Here is a 14,262-nt window from a genome sequence, read left to right on the forward strand (position 1 = left end):
CCAGAGCATGGGGAGCACTTTATATTGTGCATAAGTACACAGCACAGGATGTACTGGGCTGAAGTCTAACGTGTGTGTCGCAGGCAGGGGTCTAGATCCCACTGCCAAGACTGCTCACCTAGACTTACCCCTGAGAGTGCCCTGCCGCTGGTCCCAGCCTTGAGGACTCCGCTCCCCTGACCCCACCCTGTATACTGACCCTGAATCCCAGGACGCCCGCACCTTCATATGGTCTCCTCAACAGTCAGACCTGCAGCCTCAGCAGCACCCCACCTACCAGCTGCTCCTGAGTCCTCAGATGCTGACCAGGCCACGCCTCCCCTTTCCAATTCCATCAGAGTTCCCCTGTAGCCCACCTGAGGCTGTTCCAGACCCCATGCACCAATTCATCATCTCTTCAGACCCCCATGTTAAACCGGGCCGAGATCTCTCCAGAGGAATCACATGTTTGCGATGCAATAAGAAAAGGGTCTGTATTGGCTAGCTCGAGCTAGGACCCTCGTCCAGCTCACCGACACAGTGGCAACCTTCTAGATGAGTGGCCCCAAGTCTCAAAAGTGAGGGGCTTCTATACCATAACATTATATAACAGGGACTTTCCACGGATCACAATTTTGGCCACAGTTAGAGCGGCTTTGCACTGCTTGTACTCAGCTGATTGGTTAGATTGGAGTTAAATAAGGGTTACAGTGGGTAGGGCATTTGCCTTCCATGCAGACAACCCTGGCATCCCATATGGTCCCCAAGCACCACCAGATTCAGGAGTAACCCCTGAGCATTGCTAGCTGTGATCCAAAATGAAAAAAATAGGAGTTACGTAAGGGTTTTTGGGGCCCACGTGATAGCACAGTAGAGAGAGTGTTTGCCTTGCATGCAGCCAACCTGTGTACAATCCCCGATATGTTCCCCTGAGCACAACCAGGAGTCATTTCTGAGTGCAGAGCCCAGAGTAATCCCCGAGCGTGTCCAGGTGTGACCAAAAAAGCCAAAAAACAAAAAAGTTACACAAAGGTGCTCTAGGGGTGGAGCTTCCCAACCTGCGTCTGACTGGTAACCTTAGTTGACCTGATGATGGCTATCTCAAGTCGGAGAAACCATAACTAAATTCCAGGTAACTGCTCAACTCCAGGAATTCTGGACCCGAAACCTAGGCCTAGCTTCTTCTGGCTTCTTTATGAGCCTGTCATGGCGCTGCTTTTGCTTCTCTTTTTTTCACCCACTGCCAGGGGGTGAGCCTGGGCCAGGGCTCTGTGGCTTCATCCAGCAGTCCCTGCCCAGGTGAACCAAACCCGGTCTGGCTTGGCCCTGTCCCGGCTCCCCACGCCCTCCCCTGGGCCTGCTCCATCTCCCAGGGCCCCCCATTAGCTTGGGCCCTATCTCTGCTAGCCATGTCCCTTACATAAACTTTCCTGAGTCTAATCTCGCCCCTTCCCAGACTTGGCCCCAGAACACCCAGATTGAAGCACAGAGAGCAGGAGGGAACTGAAGGGTCTTGGCATCCAACTGAAAGCCCTTCCTCTCTTTAGCGGTCCTTGTCTTCAGCGTTCTAGGTCCCATGCCTCCGTGCCTGCCTATATAGTCTAACTTAGCCACACCCCGAGTTAGAACACGCGCCTGTGCATCCCGCTCCCTCACCTGGCCAATCCTCTGCATCTTGCTGGTCTCGCAGCCAATCGGGTCCAGGCCAGGGACCTTTCCCCGGAGACCTTGCGGAGTGGAAGGGGCGCACTCTGTGACCTGCCTTGAATGCCTTTGAGTTCTGTCATAATGTTGCTCCTAGAAAATCTTCAGCCGTTGTCCTGACTTTGTGTGTTTGGGAGGCTGGAAGAGGAGAAGAAATTGTACCTGCAGAATCTATGGGGATCAAAAAAAACCCAAAGAAACAAACACTGTCCTCCCGTTGTTCATCGATTTACTCGAGTGGGCCCAGTAATATCTCCATTGTGAGACTTCTTGTTACTGTGTTTGGCATATTGAATAGTCTCGGTAGCTTGCCAGGCTCTCCAAGAGAGACGGAGGAATCGAACGTGGCTCGGCTAGGCTGCCTGTGCACAAGGCAAACGCCCTACCGTTGTGCTATCGCTCCAGCACAGTAAGAAGAAGTCTCGCAATGGAGACGTTACTGGGCCCGCTCGAGCAAATCGTTGAACAACGGGAGGACATTGGGGATCAGGGGCTGGAAAAATAGTACAATAGGTAGGGGCTTGCCTTGCATGGTACCAGCCCGGGTTCGATCCCCAGCATGCCCTACGGTTCTCGAGCCTGTCCGGGGTAATTCCTGCATGCAGAGTCAAGAATAACCCCTGAGCACTGCCGGGTGTGGCCAAAATGAGACAAGAATATATGGGGATTAGGAACACCCTTATACTCTCATCATATGAACATCTGAGACAACCCCCCTCCAGCCCTGCAGACATGGCACCCTCGTCCTCTTCACCCCTCACTTCTCATCCCAGTCAGGTACAAGGTCCCAGGTCTCCTGCTTCGACTCATGGATTTCAGACCATTAGGCCTGACTCACAGCCCCTCAACCTGTCAGGAGCCAAAGATACAAGGGTAGCCAGAAAGATGTGCAGAATGAACATGGGGAGGATCAGGTGCTTGCGAGCATCAACAAGAGTATAGGCCACATGAAATGAACTGTAGGCTGTTGGATGAAACAGAAAAGGAGAAAACCCAAATTTGTATCTGACCTCAAAATCACGGAAAATGCACAGTTCTGGGAAAGAAAGAATTGGAATGACTGAAATTAAAAATTGGAAATTTCGAAAGAGGTGGTCTTCGATTGGACCAGAGCAAGTGAGAGGTGATCCCTGTCTCTGGAGACTCTGGTTGGGTGGGTTTGTGATCAAAGCCAAGCCCGGTGAATGACCATTCAGTAGGAAGCCCCGCCCTGGGTCCCTGATTTACTTCAAAGCTCTGCTTCTCCTCTGGAATCTCCACACTCTGAACATCCTCACATCAGGTCCCCACTCAGGGTGCATGGGGAAGGGAATGACTTTGGAGAAGGGGCTTGGGCGAGCTCGTGAACCTGGATCCCACAGTCCTGGGACACTGCCGAGTCCCATGGCTGCACTGAACCTTCTACTGCTGGCCTCACTGCTGTGGGTCCCTGCAGAGACCCTGACTTGCATTGGGGACTCAGGCCAGTCAGTGGACTGGTGAGTACATTGGTGCTTGTCATGCTCAGGATGGACACCACTGCGTTCCTGGGCGAAAGAAATGAGAAACTAAACCATATGCCCAAAAGTAGAGAGAGAGAGTATGGGAGAAACTGTCTGCCATGGAGACAGTGGGAAGGTTGGAAACGGGGGGTATATTGGGGGCATTGGTGGTAGAGAATGGGCACTCATTGGTGCAGGGATGGGTGTTTGGTCATTGTATGACTGAAAATCAAACATGAAAGCTTTGTGACTATATCTCACGGGGAGTCAATTAAAAAAAACACTTAAAAGTTGTTAAGGGAGGGCCCAAGCAATAGTACAATGGTTTGCCTTGCATGTAGCCAACCTGGGTTCGATCCCCAGCATCCCCTATGGTCCCCCAAGCACTGCCAGGAGTAAGTCCTGAATGCAGAGCCAGGAGTAACACCTGAGCATCGCTGGGTGTGACTCAAAAGGCAAAAAAAAAAGGTTGATAAGGGTAATTAGTCAGACAAAAACGCCAAATATCCATACCATTATGTTTAAGGTTAAAAAATTTGTTTCTGTATTTACTTTTTTTTTTCTTTTTGGGTCCCTTCTGTCGAGCACAGTGGTTACTCCTGGCTCTGCCCTAGGGAATTACTCCTGGTTGTGCTCAGGACAACCATATGGGATGCTGACAATCGAACCTGGGTTGACTGCTTGCAAGGCAAACACCCTACCCTCTGTGCTATCGCTCCAGCCCCTGTATTTATTTTTTTTAATTAATTTAATCAAACTAACAAAAACCTCTTAATTTCAAAGCAAAAAAAAAAAATCCAAAAGAAATGGGAAACTTTCCAGAAAGGGCAACTCCTTCCCTTTCTGTTCCTCTGTGCTTTCCCCAAATTCCAGGTTTGTTGTCTACAAGCTCCCTGTCAATTGTAAGAACAGCCCTGGAGAGCCCAGTGCACCTGTGAACTGCACAAGTGATTCTACGGTGCCCGATGGTCTTCAGTACAAGTACTTGGATGCCAGCTCAGGCAGCTGGCAGGATGGTGTGGGCCCCATCAGCAGCCAGCAGGGGGCCTTGGGCCTCACCCTGAGTCCACTCTACGGACGCTCTACCAGCCAGGTGACACGGTACAGGGTTGCTGTTGTGGGGGCGCTGTGGTGGGTGGTGGGCTGGAGAAAGCTTCAATGTGCACCGCCATCCCCCCCTGCAGCTCGCCTTCCTGCTCTACAATGACCAGCCCCCAACCACCAAGGTCAGAGTTGCCTCCACTGTGACTCATGGACATACCAAGGGTAAGGCTATAGCACACGTTGGAAAAGACTCTGTTTCCAAAAAATGTTTCCTCTGCTAACTTTTTTTTTCTTTTTGGGTCACACCTGGCGGTGCACAGGGGTTACTCCTGGCTCTGCATTCAGGAGTTACTCCTGGCGGTGCTCAGGGGACCATATGGGATGCTGGGAATCGAACCCGGGTCGTCCGCGTGCAAGGCAAACGTCCTACCCGCTGTGCTATCTCTCCAGCCCTCCTCTGCTAACTTTTCACCTGGGTGGGCGGACAGGGAGGCGAGACCTGGATTCCTGCCTCCTCCTGTTGAGTTCATGCCCTTCCCTGCCACCAGCTGCCTGCCCATGGGTTGCTGCTACAAGTCCTGATCCCTGCCTCTGCTTTAGGGCTGGTGCTCCTGGACCAAGATGGGGGTTTCTGGCTGACTCACAGTGTGCCCAGGTTCCCTCCACCTTCCAAAACTCATGCGTACCACTGGCCCAAAAACGCAGAGAAGAACGGGCAGACGCTGCTCTGCGTATCCTTTCCTCTGGCGCAGTTTCGAAACATTGGTGAGTGCCGACAGGGGCCTCATGAGTCACCGATGTCCAAGGGCCACAGCCTATGACGCTGCCCTCATTTTCTGCTGCCTAACCCTCAGGCAAACAGCTCAACTACACCTACCCCCTGGTGTACGACAGTCAGTTGGCGGGGAACTTTGGACAGCTGCTGCCTGAGCTGGCGGATGTGATTCGGGGCAAATATGTGCTCCGGGCCCCGTGGAACAAGAGTGTGACCCTCACATCCAGGGCAGGCGCCACCTTCTGGAGTTTCGCCCAGAATACAAAGTTGGGAACTGGTGAGCCCAGAGTTTGAGGGGTAGGGACTATGAGTATAGGAGGGGTGTCTGTGTGCCTAGGTCCCCATGGGGGGATGCTCCTGACCTACGTGTGCCCGTCTTTCTTCCTCTGCAGATCTGTATTCAGGGTGGCTGGCAGCAACTTTCAAAAGCGAGTTGCAGGTGCAGTTCTGGCGCCGGCGGGTCATGCCCTCCGACTGCTCTGGCCTGTACCATGTGCTTGATGTCACCCAGATCAGCTTTCCTGGTGGACCAACTTACAGATCCACCAAAGACCACTCCAAGTGGTGCGTCGCCTCTGACAAGCCCTGGACCTGCGTGGCTGACCTGAATCGAAACTACGGGGGGTACCTCCGAAGTGGGGGTGCACTGTGCACTCAGATTCCCAGTGTCTGGAATGCCTTCAAGTCTCTGGTGAACGACTACCTACCCTGCCCACACAAGACAGTGTCTCCAGCGTCGTGAAGAATCTGAACAGTGAGGTCTGAATGCCTGTAGCAGCTCAGGGTACCCGCCCGGGAAACAGAAAGCCGGGCACCTGCTGCAGATTCCTGGAAAATAAAGAGAATGTAGAAGATGCAACTCTTCTCCCTTTGCGCGGGTGGGCACTGGGGCTCTGAACTGCACTCTAGTTCCCAAGGAAGCCCAGGGGTCACTTATCTTTAAGCGGCCACAGAGAGAAGAGACCAGGACTGGAGTGAAGGCCTGCCCAGGCAGGAGCACCAAAGGGTGGGTGTGGGGCCATGATCCTCCAAAAGAGGGAATTGGCGATCCCCGGTCTGGCAGTGAGAGCCAAAGGCAGTACAGAGGGAAGAGTCTGGCCCTGGAGTGACCAGGACTGGCCCTTACACACCGCAGTGTGTGAGAAGGCCGGCCTGGCAAGGTGGGGGGAGAAGGGGAGCCCCAGGGAAGCTCACGGAGCACAGTGACACTTTATTTATATGTGTACATATGTATACAGAGGCTGTACAACATAGGGCCCTCGGGGCTAGGGGTCTGGGGGTGTGGGGCAGGCACCCCTTTTTAGGTAGCCCTGTTGCTATATGCAGGGTTTCAGCAGGACACCTAGAAATCAAGCCTGCTTCAGGCTTGCTGGCCTGGACAGGGAGGAAAGCAGATGGGCTTCTGAGCAGCCTCCACTAGGTGTATTCTTGGTGGGATTTATGGATGGAGCCTGGGGGTCCGGGGAGAGTTTGGGGGAGGCAGGTTTGGAGCGAGGCCCGCTCAGCGTCGTCCGCTCCTCCACCACCTCCAGCACCCAGCGCTCGTGGCCCCGCATGACCTCTGGTGCAGGGCAGGCTGGGCAGCGAATTCCTGGACCCCCTTGGAGTCTGCACCGGGGGGGCTGAGGGGCCTTAGCCTTGGGCCCCGGCTTCGCTGGTTCCACCACGATGGGCACCGAGGTTGGAGCCGCCTCGCCAGAGCTGCTGCGCCCACCCGTCTCATGCTCCTGCACAGGGCTCAGCGCCGCCTTGGCCACGGCTCTCGGGCCTCCCGGCCCTTCCTCCGTCTGCACGCGTGCAGCTGGGGTCCCGATCCAGGGTCCGGCCCCCCAGGGTGGTGGCACGGAGCGGGGTGCAGGCCTCCCCGCCCACGGAGACTCCTCCTTTCAGGACAAGGGCGGCCTGGGGCGCCCGTCGGGCAGCAGCGGGTCCGTGCCCAGGCTCAGGAGCGACTCCTGGCGGCTCAGGTGCTGAACAGCCAACTGGCGAGGGGCGCCAACCCCTTGAGCAGCCTCTTTGGACACCCGCGTATCCAGTCAGCTGGGGGATGGGAGCTGAGCCGGGGAGGCCTGCGCAGCCGGGCCACATCCTCGTCCTCTGGGGGGGCGGCGCTGAAGTGGCTGGGCTCCAGCAACACCCAGAAACTGTGGCACTTACCAAGCGGGGCACTGGCCTCCCCCTCCAGGAAGCTGAGTTCCAATGCCAAAGTCCTTGCTGCGCAGAGGAGGTGTGATCAGAGCAGACACGCCCCTTAGAGCAAGCACACAAGCTCGGTGCTTGCTCACATCTCCGGGGAGTCCCCTCTCCAGGCCTTCTTGCGCAGGGTCAGGCCGTCCAGGCCCTCCCGCTTGCCGGCCACCTTGTCCTCTGGGCCCTTGGCGCCCGGCTCCCAATTACCGGCCTCGGCGCTCCTCAGGGGGGATTGTGCTGTGATAGCTGCTCCATGCTGCTATAGACCTGTCAGGTAGAGTGAGTCGCGTTGGACTCTGAGGTTGTTCCCACCGTCCCGACTTCAGCCTTTGCAATGGACTTTCCAGCTGCTGGAACTGAGGACACCCCACTCCAGACCCCCAAGGCTGCCAGGCTGCGCTGCACCCCATTGCTCTCAGCTCAGGCCCCATCCAGGACTGAAGTCCCCCCCATTTCTAGCCAAAGGCCCTAAAGAATGGGTTCTGGCCCTTTCCCGCCCGCTGGGTCACACTGATGCTGGCACTGGTTGGTCCTGCTCAGCCAACCAGCACAGCGGGCTGCCCAACTCAGTCAGAGGTCCTGTGCCTTCCCCCGTCAGATCCAGGCTCATCTTAGGCTGTTCCGAGACCCCCATGCGACCGCCTCGCCCAGCCCCATCTCTCCCAGACCCCCACTTCCTCAGAGTGAGAACTCGGGCCCGGGTTCCGCTCACTAGCTTGACCCATGAGCCTCACTGTAGGGTAACTACCTTTAACCAGGACCAGCTCGCCTAGCCCCGCCCCTCTGACCACGCCCTACTTGGCCCCGCCCCATCCGCTTGTCTAGTCCCGCCAAGGTCTATCCCAGCTCACCTCACCCCACCACTGGTTCTATCCTACCGGCACCCCACTCCCATGGATCTAGCCCCTCTCCATCTACATGCTCCAACCCCTGCCCCGGCCCACCTTGCTGAAGCATGGGGAGCAGGAGGAGAACTGGCGAATCTCCATGGGCTCCTCCTCTGTGGTGTTGTCCTCGTGGTAGGAATTTATGTGGTGATACCTGTCGGAGCCAGCTGCAGCTCCTGGGCTCTCCCAGCTAATGCGTCCAGTAGCTGACTCAGCCTCTCACCAGACCAATATCCTGTCCTTGTAGGGCTTAGCATCACTGCAAGTCCAGATGCAACTCTGAAACTTTCTTTCCAGGACACCCTCATTCTCTAGGTCCCATGGCCTCCAGCCTTCCTTTCTCGGATTTCTCATTCAACCCCCACCCCAAGCAGACAATGTCCACTACGCACTGTCCCGCCCTCTGGCTCCACCCCTATAGCTTCTCTCACCCAATCAGGACCCAAGCCACCTTCCCTGGCCCTGCCAGGCCCAGCTTCAGTGCCATGGACGACCACTCCAAGTGGACCTGGGCCTGTGTCGGCAACATGAATTGGAACCTCGGGGAATAGCACCGGGGTGGGGGCATCCTGTGTGCCTAGCAGTCTGCACTCTGGAATGCCTTGCAGCCGCTGGTGAAGGCCTGGGAGCCCTGTCGGGGCAACTGGCCTTCTACCTGAGGGCTGCATCTCCACACCAGCTGTGACTCAGTCTGCTTATCTATGAAATGGGAAGCAGGGTGTCGCTGGAGAGATAGTGTAGTGGGTAGGGTGCCAATCTGACACTCGGTCCACCCCGGTTCAATACTCGGCATCCCATATAATTCCCTGAGCACTGACAGGAGTAATTCCTGAGAGCAGAGCCAGGAGTAACAGGAATGACCTTGAGCACTGCCCCAAAACCAAAACCAAAGAAAGTAAAACATTATCAGGATTTTTTTTTTTTAAAAAGGAGGGGGGTGGCTGGAGAAATAGCACAGCAGGTAGGGTGTTTGCCTTGCATGCGGCCGACCCGGGTTTGATTCCCAGCATCCCATATGGTCCCCTGAGCACCTCCAGGAGTAACTCCTGAGTGTAGAGCCAGGAGTAAGCCCTGTGCATCGCCCAGTGTGACCCAAAAAGAAAAAAAAATAATAAAATATTAAAATAAAATAAAAGGAGGGGGGAGAAGGATAGCGGCCTGTGATTGCTAGACAATAAAAGGATTTGGAAGATGGCATTGTTGACCCTCTGTCTGAGGGGTGCAGGGCTTTGAATAGAAATGGGGGGCTGGAGCAATAGTACAGTGGGAAGGGCATTTGCCTTGATATAGCTGACCCTGGTTTGATTCCCAGCATAGTATATGGTCCCCTGAACATGGCCTATGAGCATGGCCTGAAGAAATTCTTCAGTGCAGAGACAGGAGTAATCCCTGAGCATCTTGGGGTGTGCCCCCCAAAAGAACAGTTGTGTCCCCCCAGAAATGGCTGGTCTTGCTGGGGAGAGAATGGGGGGCCCAGGATGCTCCCAGAGCATGGGGAGCACTTTATATTGTGCATATGTACACAGTATAGGACGCACTGGACTGAAGGCTGGTGTGTGCGTCGCAGGCAGTGGTCCGCATCCCACTGCAAAGACTGCTCACGAAGAACTACGCCTGTGAGTGTCCTGCCCCCTGGTCCCAGCCTTGAGGAATCAGCTTCCCCCAGCAAACCTCATTACACTGACCCTGATCCCCAGGACTTCCGCACCCTTATATGGTCTCCTCAACAGTCAGACCTGCAGCCTCACCAGTGGCCCCACCTACCGGCTGCTCCTGAGTGCCCCAGGTGCTAACCACGCCCTACTTCCCTTTTCAGTCTGATCCAGAGTCCCCCTATATCCCACCTGAGGCTGTTCCAGACCCCATGCACCAATGCATCATCTCTCCAGACCCCCACGTTAAACCGGGCCGAGATCTCTCCAGACGAATCACATGAAGACAAGTTGAGATGCAATAAGAAAACGGTCTAGAAAACGGTCAAAATGGTCTATTGGCTAGCTCGAGCTAGGACCCTTGTCCAGCTCACTGACAATAGCAACCTTCTAGACAAGTGGCCCCAAGTCTCAAAAGTGAGGGGCTTCTGTACCATAACATTATATAACAGGGACTTTCCATGGATCACTCTTTTGGCCACAGTCAGAGTGGCTTTATACTACCTGTACTCAGGTGATTGGTTATATTGGAGTTACATAACGGTTACAGCGGGTAGGGCATTTGCCTTCCATGTAGATGATCGAGGTTCAATCCCTGGCAACACATATGGTCACCAAGCACCACCAGAAGTAATTCCTGATTCAGGAGTAACCCCTGAGCATCGCTAGCTGTGATCCAAAATGAAAAAAAAAAAAAAGAGTTACATAAGGATTTTTGGGGCCCACGTGATAACAGTAGAGAGGGTGTTTGCCTTGCATGCAGCCAACCTTCGTACAATCCCCGATATGGTCCCCTGAGCGCAGCCAGGAGTCATTTCTGAGTGCAGAGCCAGGAGTAATCCCTGAGCGTGTCTGGGTGTGACCAAAAAAGCCAAAAAACAAAAAAAGTTACACAAAGGTGCTCTAGGGGTGGAGCTTCCCAACCTGCATCTGACTGGTAACCTTAGTTGACCTGATGATGGCTATCTCAAGTCGGAGAAATCATAACTAAACTCCAGGTAACTGCTCAACTCCAGGAATTCTGGACCCCATACCTAGGCCTAGCTTCTTCTGGCTTCTTTATGAGCCTGTCATGGCACTGCTTTTGCTTCTCTATTTTTCACCCACTACCAGGGAGTGAGCCTGGGCCAGGGCTCTGTGGCTTCATCCAGCAGTCCCTGCCCAGGTGAACCAAACCCGGTCTGGCTTGGCCCTGTCCCGGCTCCCCACACCCTCCCCTGGGCCTGCCCCATCTCCCAGGGCCCCCTATTAGGCTTGGGCCCTATCTCTGCTAGCCATGTCACTTACATAAACTTTCCTCTGAGTCTAGTCTCGCCCCTTCCCAGACTTGCCCCCAGAACACCCAGATTGAAGCACAGAGAGCAGGAGGGAACTGAAGGGTCTTGGCAAGCTCTTCCTCTGTTTTGTGGTCCTTGTCTTCAGCATTCTAGGTCCCATCCCTCCGTCCCTGCCTATATAGTCTCACTCAGCCACGCTCCAAGCAAGACCACGCGCCTGTGCGTCCCGCCCCCTCATCTGGCCAATCCTCTGCAGCTGCTGGTCTCGCAGCCAATCGGGTCCCAGCCAGGGACCTTTCCCAGCCCTCTGCCCTGTGGGTGCCACCTTCAGAGACTTGGACCTGGAAGGGGTGCACTCTGTGACCACGGAGATCTGAAACATGCCTTGAATGCCTTTGAGTTTTCATAATGTTGATCCTAGAAAAGCTTCAGTGTTGGCCTGACCTCATGCGTTTGGGGGACTGGAAGAGAAGAGGAAATTGTACCTGTGGAATCTATGGGGATCAGGGGCTGGAAAGATAGTACAACATGTAGGGCGCTGGCCTTGCACGGTACTCAGGTTCGATCCCCAGCATCCCCTATGGTTCCTGAGCCTGTCCGGAATGAAGATTCCTGCGTGCAGAGTCTACAATTGTACCTCATGGTGTCTCACTAATAAAAATTAAAAAATAAAAAAGAATAACCCCTGTGCACTCCCAGGTGTGACCAAAAGCAGACAAGAATTTATGGCGATTAGGAACACCCTTATACCCACACCAACTGAACCTCCAAGACAACCCCCCTCCAGCCCTGCAGACATGTCACCCTCGTCCTCTTTACCCCTCACTTCTCACCCCAGTAAGGTACAAGGTCCCAAGTCTCCTGCTTCAACTCATGAATTTCAGACCTTTAGGCCAGACTCAACAAGCTCCTCATTCTGCCAGGAGCCAGGTACAGGTGGAGGATCAGGTGCTTGTGAGCCCCACCAAGGAATGATGTGCAGGCCGTTTAATGAAACAGAAAAGGGGAAAATCCAAATTTGCATCTGATCTTAATATCCCAGAAAAAGCACAGTTCTGTGGGAGAGAGAATTGGAATGACTCCAATTAAAAGGTGGGGGCGCCAAAAGAGCAGATCTTTGATTGGCCCGGTGCAGGTGGGAAGTGATCCCTCTCATTGGAGACTCTGGTAACAGGGTTCATGGTCAAAGCCAAGCCCAGTGAATGACCATTCAGTAAGAAGCCCCGCCCTGGGTCCCTGATTACCTCAAAGCTCTGCTTCTCCTCTGGGATCTCCACACTTGGAACATTCTCACATAGGGGTTCCCTCTCAGGGGGCATGGGGAAGGGAATGACTTTGGAGAAGGGGCTTGGGCGAGCTCTTGAACCTGTGCCCCACAGTCCTGGGACCCTCCCAAATCCCATGGCTGCACTGAGCCTGCTACTGCTGGCCACACCGTTGTGGGTCCCTGCAGGGACCCTGATCTGCATCGGGGATCGGGCCAGCCCGATGGAGACTGTCCTTTTCCTTCTGTGCCTCTGTGCTTTCCTCAAACTCCAGGTTTGTCATCTACATGCTCCCTGCCAACTGTAACAGTCCTGGGGAGTCCAGTGCACCTGTGGACTGCACGGATGGTTCTGGGGTGCCTGATGGTCTTCGGTACAAGTACTTGGATGCCAGCTCAGGCAGCTGGCAGGATGGCATGGGCCCCATCAACAGTTCGCAGGGGGCCCTGGGCCTCAGCCTGAGGCTACTCTACGAACACAATAACAGGTGATGCGGTACAAGGCTGCTGTTGTGGGGGCACTCTAGTGGGTGGTGGGCTGGAGGAAGCCTGAACTGTGCACCATCACCACCCCCTGCAGCTCGCCTTGCTGCTTTACAATGACCAGCCCCCAAACTCTCTGCTCAGTGAGGCCCCCCCCGCCCCGTGACTCGTGGACACACCAAGGGTGAGGCCATACCACACGCTGGGAAAGACTCTGTTACGAAAAATGTTTCCTCTGCTAAAATTTCACCTGGGCGGGTGGCCAGGAAGGCAAGACCTGGATTCCTGCCTCCTCCTGTTGAGTTCATGCCCTTCCCTGCAACCAGTTGCTTGCCCAGGGGTTCCTACTGCAGGCCCTGATTCCCGCCTCTGCTTTAGGGCTGGTGCTCCTGGACAGAGTTGAAGGTTTCTGGATGATTCACAGTGTGCCCAGGCTCCCTCCACCTGCCCAAACTCATGCATTCCGCTGGCCCTCCAACGCGCTCTGATACGGGCAGACACTGCTGTGCACGTCCTTTCCTCTGGCCAAGTTCCAAAACATTGGTAAGTCCCCGATTTCCAAGGGCCACAGTCTATGGCACTGTCCTCATTTTCTGCTGCCTAACCCCCAGGCAAACAGCTCAACTACACCTACCCCCTGGTGTATGACAGTCAGTTGAATGAGAACTACACACAGAAGCTGCCTGAGCTGACAGATGTGATTCTGGGCAAACACATGCGCCAGTGCCCATGGAACAGGAGTGTGACTGTCACGTCCAAGGCATGTGCCACTTTCCGGAGTTTCTCCAAGTATACGAATTTCAGAGATGGTGAGCCCTGAGTTTGAAAGTTGGGGGCTATGAGTATAGGAGGGGTGTCTGTGTGCCCAGGTCCCCTTGGGGGAGGGATTGCTGCTGACCTGCCAGTGCCCACCTTCTGCAGACCTGTAAGCAGGCTGGCTGGCAGAAGCTCTCAGCAGCAACCTGAGTGCAATTCTGGTGCTGGAAGGTCATACCTTCTAACTGCTCCAGCAATATCATGTGTACAATGTCACCCAGATCAGATTTCCGCATGTCCCAACCTACAGCTCCCCCAAAGACCACTCCAAGTGGTGTGTCGCCTCTGACCTGTGTGACTGACCTGAATCAGAACTACAGGGGGTACTTCCGAAGTGGGGGTGCACTGTGCGCTCAGATGCAGAATCTCTGGAATGCCTTCAAGTCTCTGGTGACCGGGTACCAACCCTGCCCACACGAGACTGTCTCTCCAGAAGACCTCGCAGAGAAACTAAAGAGTGAGCTCTGAGCACCTGAAGGGGGCTCAGTGTATCCACCTGGGAAATGGGAAGCCGCGCGCCTGCCTCGGATTCCCGGGGAAAAAAGAGAGTGTTGAAGATGCGACCATTCACCTTTGCTGGGATGGGCACTGGGGCTCTGAACTGCACTCTAGTTCCCAAGGAAGCCCAGGGGCAACAGTGGGCACAAAGAGAAGGGACAGGACTGGAGCAAAGCCCCACCCAGGCAGTAGCAGGAAAGGGTGGGTGTGGG

General features: G+C 54.8%; 2 pseudogenes; both read left to right on the forward strand.

Annotated features, from left to right (window-relative positions):
• The first annotated feature begins 3,066 nt into the window (after positions 1-3,066).
• On the forward strand, positions 3,067-8,808 carry LOC130028848 (deoxyribonuclease-2-alpha-like; annotated as a pseudogene).
• Positions 8,809-12,390: 3,582 nt separating this feature from the next.
• On the forward strand, positions 12,391-14,020 carry LOC130028849 (deoxyribonuclease-2-alpha-like; annotated as a pseudogene).
• The last annotated feature ends 242 nt before the right edge of the window (positions 14,021-14,262 follow it).

Source organism: Sorex fumeus, unplaced genomic scaffold (assembly GCF_029834395.1).
Source record: "Sorex fumeus unplaced genomic scaffold, SorFum_2.1 ptg000041l, whole genome shotgun sequence".
Lineage (NCBI taxonomy): Eukaryota > Metazoa > Chordata > Mammalia > Eulipotyphla > Soricidae > Sorex > Sorex fumeus.